The sequence below is a fragment of the Melospiza melodia genome, chromosome 13, assembly GCF_035770615.1.
Source record: "Melospiza melodia melodia isolate bMelMel2 chromosome 13, bMelMel2.pri, whole genome shotgun sequence".
Lineage (NCBI taxonomy): Eukaryota > Metazoa > Chordata > Aves > Passeriformes > Passerellidae > Melospiza > Melospiza melodia.
In genome coordinates this window covers 15,844,149-15,853,663 of record NC_086206.1, presented here as the reverse complement: position 1 = coordinate 15,853,663, position 9,515 = coordinate 15,844,149, and the positions used below count along the sequence as shown (strand labels likewise).

Here is a 9,515-nt window from a genome sequence, read left to right as displayed (position 1 = left end):
CCCGCGCCGCTCCCGGAGCGCGGCGGCCCCGCCGTTCTGTGTCCGCCTTTCCCCCCCCGTCCCGTCCCCGCCACCCCACTTCGGGCCCGGGGTCCCCACGGGGCTTGGGGCTCCCATCGGGAGCGCCTGGGCAGCCACCGAGCCGCCGAGCAGCTGTGTCACTTGCTGGGACCTGGCCCGGCTGCCCGACTCGCGGGGCGCCTCCCCGGGAGCCTCCCGGGCCTCCGCAGCCGGGCCCTTGCCTGGGGATGGAGCCCGAAATCTCATGGCAAAGGACGGCGTTATTCCCTCCCTTCCATGGGTCTGTGCTGCTTGGGGGGGGAAGCACAAAACCCGATTCTTTTTGTGATGCAGAGGAGGAAACCGCACATGCTCTGTGTCCAAACGCTTTGCTGTTTGTTCTCTATATCAGCTTTAGATTTCTTTAGAATTTATGTTTATATGGTATCGGATTTGGCCTTGTGTTAACCTTGTGAAATGAATTCGGTAGAAGGGTTTTGTCGTGTTGTATGGATCCTTCTCCGTTCAGTGTAATCCTTAGGACTTGCCTGTTGGTGAAAATGAGCTCGCTTTCCTGTTTGTGACTTCCTATTTTTTTGCCGAGCATTTCTCCCCTTAAATACAAGCATGGCTGTTCCTCATCTCTGGCCAGTTACTGAATCCTAGTAATAAACTCCAGAGGTGTCGTTAAAACACTGCATCTAAAACACTGTTTGCCACTTCCAGTGTACGTGTTTTTGTTTCTGTGCAGGAAGTGTGTAAATATCGTCTCAAATTCTCCAGTTTATTAAATCTTCTACCGAGCCTGTTGAATTTGTAGGAGCCCCTTGAGTATTGGAAATAATTCCGTGCTATATTCAAGCTGTTCTTACTTAAACGATCCCCCTAACACTTTCCTTCAGTGTAGAAGACATCAGCAGAACTGAAAAAAAGGAGTAATTGTAGTTTAAGGGCAAAGCAATGCTTGCTGCCTTTTTTTTTTCCTAGCTTGATGGATTTTTACTTCCATTTTGTTTTTCTTCTGGATGTGTAGGGCCAGCTCAGTTTTAAGGTCATCCGCTGTGCATGGATGGTTATTAGGACGCACAGAAAGGCTCAAGAAACTTTGTGGGATATTTTTGAGGAGTAATATCTGAGCAAAAGATGCAAAACTCAAGTTCCTGTAGCCCCCAGTGGCCCTGCAACTGAAATGATACAGCAAGGCTCGTCCATTTCAGACAGAGCTTGGAGAACTGTCACTAGAGCGTTAAGTTTGCTGGTGACTCGTGCCTGCAGAGTTTCTGAGGGAAGGAGCTATTTCAAGAGCTGTTTTCATGTGAGCAGGCTGGATCTTGACTGTGATCCGTAGCTAATTTGTGTGCATCCTCACCAGCTCTTGGGGCTGCAGGTTCACACCCGCCTGCTGCGCTCCCAGGGCTGTGTCTGAAATGCCAGAAGCTGACCCGTGTTATTCTTGACTTTGTTCAGCATTTACCTGAAAAATCTAATTGTATGGGATTACTAACTTGCTAAGGAATTTCTGTGCACAGCCTACTCCAGAATTTAATTTCTTCTCCTCCCCTTAGGACTTCATGTCTGAGAACTCCTGCTTTTCCAGATTTTTGGAAGTTGGATGTTGAATATTATTAGGCCTGTCTGTTCTTGGAGCAAAGCCAGCCTATTCCTTGCACTTATCCCTCGTACTTAAACAGGTTCCACTGACCTCTGGATAGCTCTCCCTGCTCTGTCTGAGCAGGTTTTTGTACATGAGCGCTTTCAGCTATGTTATTGATTATATTTGCATAAAAACTCCCTAATACCCCATCCTGCCAACTTTAGCTTCTCTTACCTCTTTATCGGAGAGGGAATGCTCGATGGAGTAATAAGCTTTAGGATCCCAAATGTGCTTGTAGGTGCCCTAGAAATGTGTGTAATAAAGAGCAGCCACTGCTTTACCTGCACACGAGGACACACACTGACAAAAGCTGAGAACAACCAAAGCTATGACTGCTTGTTTTGTGTGTGATAACTTACTGAACTGTACTGATTTATTTGCTTAACTGTAAACCCCTGTTCATCCATTTGGCTTTAGTTCAGATGCCCAGTTCACTCCTTGTTATACTAAACCTTGAAATGTCAATACAGTATCAAGCTCTGCTACTCTGTAACCTACATGGTCTTAGAGACACACACACAGATCCAGGAAATTCCCTTTTGTTGTTTATATTTAGTGTTGGTAACAATGGCTCAGATCATACGTGACACTTGTTCTTTCAGGTTTTTTACTGACTGAAACTTAGAAAGAATCTGTCCTGATTATAGCTAAAAATACTGCTTTTTCTTGTGCTGAAGGATATTTGAATTTCATTTGCAACACCCTGTTCTGCTTCTCCCAGATCTCTCCAATAATTCATCAGTCTTTAGGAATTGAGGTATGCTTATTGCAGATATATTTAATATGAAAACTAAAGAGTTGCTGCTCAGCTGAGTGATCTGTTTTTCTCTTATTAACAAAATAACCTCAAAAAGAAGAGCAGAGTAAACAGAAGGTGAGTAGGGAGTTTTATATTTCAGATCATGTTAACATTTAAGTAACTGTACATAGAACAACTCAGTTTGGGTATCTAATGTGAATTAAAGCTGAAGTGAAGTTTTCCTCAGTATGATAAAAAATTTGGAAGCTATAAAATCTTAATTTCCTTCCAATGTGGTTCTTAACAGGTGAAAAGAGAAGTAGTGCAGAGCCAGCTCTCCAGAATGGCGCAGTTAACGTGCAGTGGCTTAGGGGACATCTCTGATAGAATGGACTCCCGAAGCATTATTCTCTAACTATCCCTGCAGGTGAAGTTTTGAGTCACAGATAGAGCTGCATTTTTTCTCTAAAGGTTTGTGTTTAGAGATCCCCCCTCAGTTCAAGCACTCCCACAGTTTACTGTCAGCTACCTGAGGATTTCAGTGTGCTGTGTGGGGCTCATATTAAGAGGTGTGGCCAGGAATGTTTGAAATTATTTTTAAAAAACAAGGGCAGTGATCAGTTAATATTCTGACCAGTGACACCGGCAAGGGCTTTTGTAATGGTAGCAGTGCAGCAAGCTGAACTACTGGGTAGTTTTTTCTCCTGTAGTGCAAGTATCCTGCCCAGATACATATTATATCAGTCAGCAGCAGCATCTTATTTGTTCTGATGTAGCTGCAAACTCATGAAATGTCTAAAGCTTCACAGGTTTCACTGGAAAGCTTTGCTCTAATGTAAAGACAAGGTTAAGTTCATCTTATACTGAAAATCTTGTTTTGCATATTTTTTTCCCATACTGTAAAAAAATTCTTTTGACATGGTTGAATTTGTCAAATTCTGGCAAAACAGAAGGCAAATCCCAGATTGTTTGGCATGTGAATTGCACCCCTGTCTGTATTAATAATGCATCATCATTAGAAGCCTGTATATGTCTCAAACATCCACAGGTATATTATATTAAAAAAAACAAACACAAGGCAACACTTAACACAAAAACCCTTTAAAACTGCTCCCCACCAGAGTACATTGGGAGGTGAGAGAGACATTTACCTTGGCATATAGGTATATTTTTTTACCACTGGAATATTTTTAACTGCAGTATTGGAAGGGATGTTTTATAGTCAATGCACTTTGGAACAGTAGTGAAATTCCAGGAGGTCAGGGAAGTGCTGATGTGTCAGTTCTGAAAGGAGGTGGAGTGGATGAACATGGCTGTGCAGGGAGGGTGGCAGGTGCCCAGAGCACCTTGGGTGTTTGACTAGCTCTGCATGGTGTTAACACACATGTAGTTCATGTTATTACCAGCTCTCCCATTTATTCTTAGTTCATAATTTAGTTAAAGTGTTAATCCCAGTAACAAAGGCTTTGAGAAAACAAGAGCTTGTTAAATGTATTTCTTGACTTTTCTAAAGGACTTGATCATGATGACCTTACTATATATTAATATTAGTACTGAGTATCAGTAAATGCCATTTAGTTCAGGATTAATCTGGGGGTGTACAAGAGTGAATAGTTTCCATGGATATTCAGCAAAAACTAGTAATTGCTTGTCACAATTTATTTTCATTAATGATTTTGTTGGTGAAAAATGTATTTAAAAACTGTTCATTATAAACTTCTGGTTCATGGAAAATCACTGGGCACTGAGGCAGCCATTGTGATTGTCAGGTGGAGTAAATCCAGTCCAGTGTGTGTACTAAGGCTGCTGCATGTAAAGCTGTGCACCTGGGAACCAGATATTCCAGCTGAATTGAAATCAAGGCACATGGTATCCTAGAAAGCAGTGATTGAAGTGTGTTTTGGAGTCATAGTGAATAAACAGCATAAACACAAGTTTCCAAGGTGATGTTGTGACAAAGAACCTAATGTGGTTCTTAAATGCATTAGTGGAATAAGCATGTGTGTGTTCTTGCCCATCTTGTTGGATGGCATGAAGTCATTCCCAAAATCCTACATATGGTTTTGGCCTCAGCACTCAAAACCCTCAAAAAAATTACTGTGTGAAATTCATCTCAAATTTGATGGAAACCTAAGCTGTATTGCCATGCAGTAAAATGCTAAACATGAGCAGCTTCTCATCAAAATGAGATGACTTAATGAGAGTCCTCAGATATGTCCCTTACAAAATAATACTGGATGTTAGTGATTAGTGATCTTGTTCTAATCTTGCTGACAAGCACAATATGAATTTGTAACCCAATAAGTTCAAATTAAAAGGCTTAAGTTCCTCACAGGGTGAGTGGTTAACTAATGGATTGATATCAAGAACAGTCATATATTTCTTTATTTCTTAATGTCTTTGAATCCAGATTGTGGGGGGGAAAAAAATAAACCTGAAAATTGCTTCAGCAAGGTGCTGACCTTTTCTTGTTTCATGTATATTTAGAGAACTGTCATTCATAAGAGGTCAGACTTGGTGATAAACCAGGGTGTTAAAGAAAAGAGTTGGATAGCACCTCCTCTTCTCTTTCTCTGGATCCACCTTTCCTCTTTTTGAGCAGAGAGAGGTTTAGGACTTTTCCTTTTCAATCAAGAATATGATCAAACCAGTAAATGTTCTGAATGGGGGAAAATAAGCAGATATTGATATATATTGGAGATGTGTCAAATAGTATCCTGAATACTCAGTCCAGACTTGTGGCTAATACATCCTGATCTGAGGCTGTGGCACTGGGGAGCTGTTGGAAAGATAAATGTTACTTCTCTGCTGCCAGGACAAGCTGCTGGCTCATGTCCAGCTCACTGCCTACCAAGCAGCCCAAGGACCTTGGCACAAGCACTGCTGCCCAGTCAGTCTTTTTATCAGCAAAGGGGTTCTTCCTTCCTGCTTCTAAGCATGGAAAATGCACAGAGGGTGAGGCAAGGTGATTTTATTGAATCCACTAAAGAAAGCATAGCTCCATAAAGTTTTGTGTTACATAAAATTATTTATTGACTCATTTTATATATTCCATTTGTTGTTTGTTGTGTGGAATTATATTATCTGCAGTGATCCTAGTTTTCAACTGGATGCTGAGTAAAATACTGACTTAATCAGGAATTAAACTAGGAAGCATAAAGCTGTGGAAGAAGGAGTAAACAACTCAATTTTAAGCTATGTTAATGCCTCATGTGTGGAGATTTGACACAAGTGTTTGACACTTTCTGAGCTCTCAGGGATGTTACAGTGAACAGCTTGATGGTGACATAAGCATCTCTAGGTGGAGATTGCTGGAAGCAAAGGCTTTTTTTCCCATCTTACATTAAAAAGGTGAAAAGGGGATATGTAATCTTGAGAACTCAGAGCTACAGAGCAAACTTGCATGTAATCCATGTGCTCCTCTGTGTGGTAATTTCAACAGAAGCACATGATGCTTGAGTTTGGCTGTTCATTAGGAGGTGAATGGGGTCACTCTGCTGCTGCCCCCTGAGTTCTTCACAGAACTCAGTCTGTGCCCAGTCTGGCTGCTGTGCTTCACACAGGGCCAACTTCTTGGGTAAATGCAGGGAGTTTTGTGGTGAGCCTATAGCTTGTAGGAGTAAAAAATGAGGTAAATCCACCACAGTTGATGGGAAACCTGTTTTGGTAAGAGACTGTGGAGACACTGTAGGTTCAGAAGGGGATCCACAAGTCCAGAGGCAATGATCCCTAATCCCCTGACTGGATGTTGGGATAAGGGTGGTAAACCACAGACATGACTGATTGCTCTCCCTGCACACTGTTTCCTGCTGGAGTTTTTGGAGACAGACTGCTGCACTAAATGGACAGTGATCTGTCCTTGTAGGGCTTTTTTTTTTAATACTCATGTTGGATAAAGGAAATGTTTTCATTTTTTCCCAACCTATTGATAAAAGCTATACAAGGAAATTTACAGTTCTTGCTATCTTGGGAATAAACACCAAAGCATTTAGAGAGGTGAAAGTCAAGGCTTCTCTGGAAAATTAGGTTGGCTTGCATCAGGATTGTTGTGACCCCATCTCCTGCCACATGTGTGCTGGCAGTTGCATCCCCAGTGATGAACTGGTCAGCAGAATTTCCTTCATGAGAGCAATAGCATGTAAGTGGATGTGGAAAAAATGTTGCCTCAAGTTTGATTTGAGTCTTCATGGAACCATGCCCCAAAATATTTTGGGGTAAGTAGAGGCTTTCTGTGAGGGAAGCCAAGAGTACAAGTAGTAATAGCAGCATTTGGCTATTTGTAAACATTTTTTTACTCTTTTGAAATGGAACTGTAAACTTCCCTGTATGTTTAAAATTGTTGTCCAGGCAATTGAATTCTCCCATTGTTTAATGTTGAAAGAAACATGGTTTCTCTGGACTGGCTCCTGGAAGAGCCTTTCACTACAGTAGAACCAGTAGTGATTTTTTTTTTGGCCAATTACTTCAGCTTCTTATATAGTTTTTCTGTCTCCTTGTGTTTGATTTGCAAAGCTCTTCCCTTGAAACCACTTCTAACATCCAGAGATTTAAAATGAAAGCAGGAAATGCTACTGAATTAAAAATGTCCCCTGGTTTTGATTGTATAATTCCATGACATAAGTTAACAGTATAACATTTTAACCAGTAGCTTTCTCCTGTGTCCTAAACTGTTTGCAGTGGAAGTGCAGTTTGAACTTCAGTTTTACTTTCTCAGTATATACTGCAAGAAAACCCCTTAAAGGCACTTCAGGAGTTTCCAGATTACAGGTTGGAAAAAAATGACATTTTTGAAGGCTAGTAGTTTCAGTCAAAGCTTATCAGATTATTAAAACCTTTCTTCTTTTCTTTTCTTTTTGGAGGATGGAAGAAGTTAGTGTTATCCAGCATTCCTGCTGAGTATATAACTTACTGCCACTTCTGATCTTTGAAGAGAGATTTTTCGCTTCCTGTGGCAATACTGAATACTCAAAAGGTACTCATTGATTACTTGATCCCTGCCTACCTCCATGTTTATTAATACTCTTCTCTCCTTCCTGCCAAAGAGTGACTGCTGTTGACTCCTGCCTGCTCTGAGCTACCTGGAGCATTACATGGTCCCAGACTACTTTATGCTTTGCTCCTGTAGTGTGTGTCCTGTTAAAGCAGCTGCATCCTCTCCTTGTCCTACCAACATTTTGACCTACATGAAGAAGAATTTGTGAGCCTCCATGACAGTATGGTGGAGCCAGCTATGAAATATTTTGATGTCTCACTTGCCTGATGTGACATCTGTAATGGTTTTGGACACATCTGCTTTGAGTGGCTTGTGCAGACAAATCCTTAGGGATGATTTCTCCATCTCTCAAAGGAGAGAGATGGCATTGAATGTTTGTCCTGCTGTGTTCCAGTCTGGCTCTTCCTGGTTAGAAGTGCTGGTTCCAGTGCAGTTGTTGGTCACTGTGATGTGCTGCCTCTGCAAACAGGCTGTCCTGAGGCAGCCAAGGGAGAGTTTTCATCTGCCTTTTGGCACCTTTCCTGTTGCCTGAGAAGATACAATTTCTTGTTAACACCGTGGGGAAAAGAGGATACAGTAGCCCTCAGTACTTCAAAGACAGATTTTTCCTTTTTTATTAGTGTAGATTTATTCACTGTGGACCTGGGTTTTCTCCTGCAAATTATAAAAAAGTAGTAAAGTCTCTTGTCAATACTGCTTCATCCTTTTCTTACTGAAGTCCCTATAGGACTCTTGTCTGCTGTGGATCTTTGTACTTCATAGCACATGTGATTCTCTGTCTCCTAAACAATAAACCACAGTATTTGTGCTTTTCTAATGCTGTTCTCTTCAATACTGGGTGGATTTGGATATCTACCACTCTGAGAGTGCTGGTCCCCAGTAGATTGCTGAGAGTTACAGTACATCTGTTCATTTGCTGAAGAACTGATCAGTATATGAGAGCTTGCAGAAGTGTTCCAGGGCCTCTACATCTTGTGTGGAAATGAGTGCTGAACCAGTAAATGTCAGTCCTAGGAGCATCATAGTTATAACTGCATAGATGGAAAAATGTCTCAATGTTTTGTGTTTGAAGTTTAGGTATAGCCTTTATTTTATGTAGTGCCAGAGAATGGTAAAATAATTTTGGTTGGCAAGGACTTCTTGTGGTACCCTGATTCAATCCCTGACTCAGTGCAGGGCCAGCACTGATGCTTGATGAGGTCAATTAGGGTTGTATTTAGGAAATATTTTAGTTTCCACAGCATCTCTGAGCAACCTACTCCAGTGTTTGACCACTCATTGTTGCAGCTGGTCTGTTGCACTTGTCCTTTGACTCTCTGCTTCCCTTTGGAGGCAGCAGTAGGATCTCCCCACGGTCTTTTCACAGCTAACTCTGTCATTCTTCTGTGTAGATCTTGTATTCCAGCCACCTCATTGTTCTGGTAGCCTGCTGATGTGTTCTTTCCATGTGTTCTAAGCTCAGCAGTGGACATGTGAAGCACTTCAGCTTTTCAGTTTATGCCTGTTTTCCTTCAAGCTCTTCAAACATTGCCCAAATGTCAAAGGTCTGATGGAATGTAAATTCATGCAAGGTATTTTATGCCAGAAAGATACACCAGGTATTTAACAGAAGTTCAGTGTCATCTCTGCAGTAAAGGAGAGCAGAAGTGACTTACTCTCCCTTTGGGATGTTCCCTTGGAGTGGATCAGAACAAGAGGGCCTTGCATTTTTGGAGCTCCCTGGATTTTACATTAGTAGGTTGATACTTCTTGAGTGGTGTCCAAGCAGCTTCAAAACATCTCTTTAAAAACTCCAGTAACTTATTTCCTTAATGAGAATCATTACCTTGTAAACAGAGAGGGGCAATGGCTGTGCCTTGCATTAACTCACCACCAGTGCTAATCTGCAGAGATCCCTGTGAAATGTTCTCTATTTGTGTTGTCTTCACTGTAGAAAAGAGCTGCAATTACTGGTTTGTTTTCTCTTTCCCCTCATAAGAGTTTGGGTACAATCTTGATTTAAAACAGCTTTCTTTACAGTTAAATCATTTTCCAAGCAGAAGATTAGTTTTGAAAAATGGAAGAAAACTGATTTTTCTTGATTCAAAATTTCAGGAAACCCAAAGTGGATAAACAGATGCTTCCATTCA

At 41.4% G+C, this 9,515-nt stretch overlaps 1 protein-coding gene across 4 annotated transcripts in view; it reads left to right on the top strand.

Annotated features, from left to right (window-relative positions):
* Nucleotides 1-9,515, top strand: part of CTCF (CCCTC-binding factor) — a 34,756-nt gene that overhangs the window by 725 nt on the left and 24,516 nt on the right. For 2 of the 4 annotated variants that reach the window (XM_063167965.1, XM_063167963.1), the window contains exons 1-2: nt 2,847-2,864; nt 7,253-7,365. The exons of 1 other annotated variant lie outside the window; for it this stretch is intronic. The gene's annotated coding sequence lies outside the window, so the exon portion shown is untranslated. Of the gene's footprint in view, nt 1-2,846; nt 2,865-7,252; nt 7,366-9,515 lie in introns of those variants that run through there. One more of the 4 variants, XM_063167966.1, reaches the window with a different exon arrangement.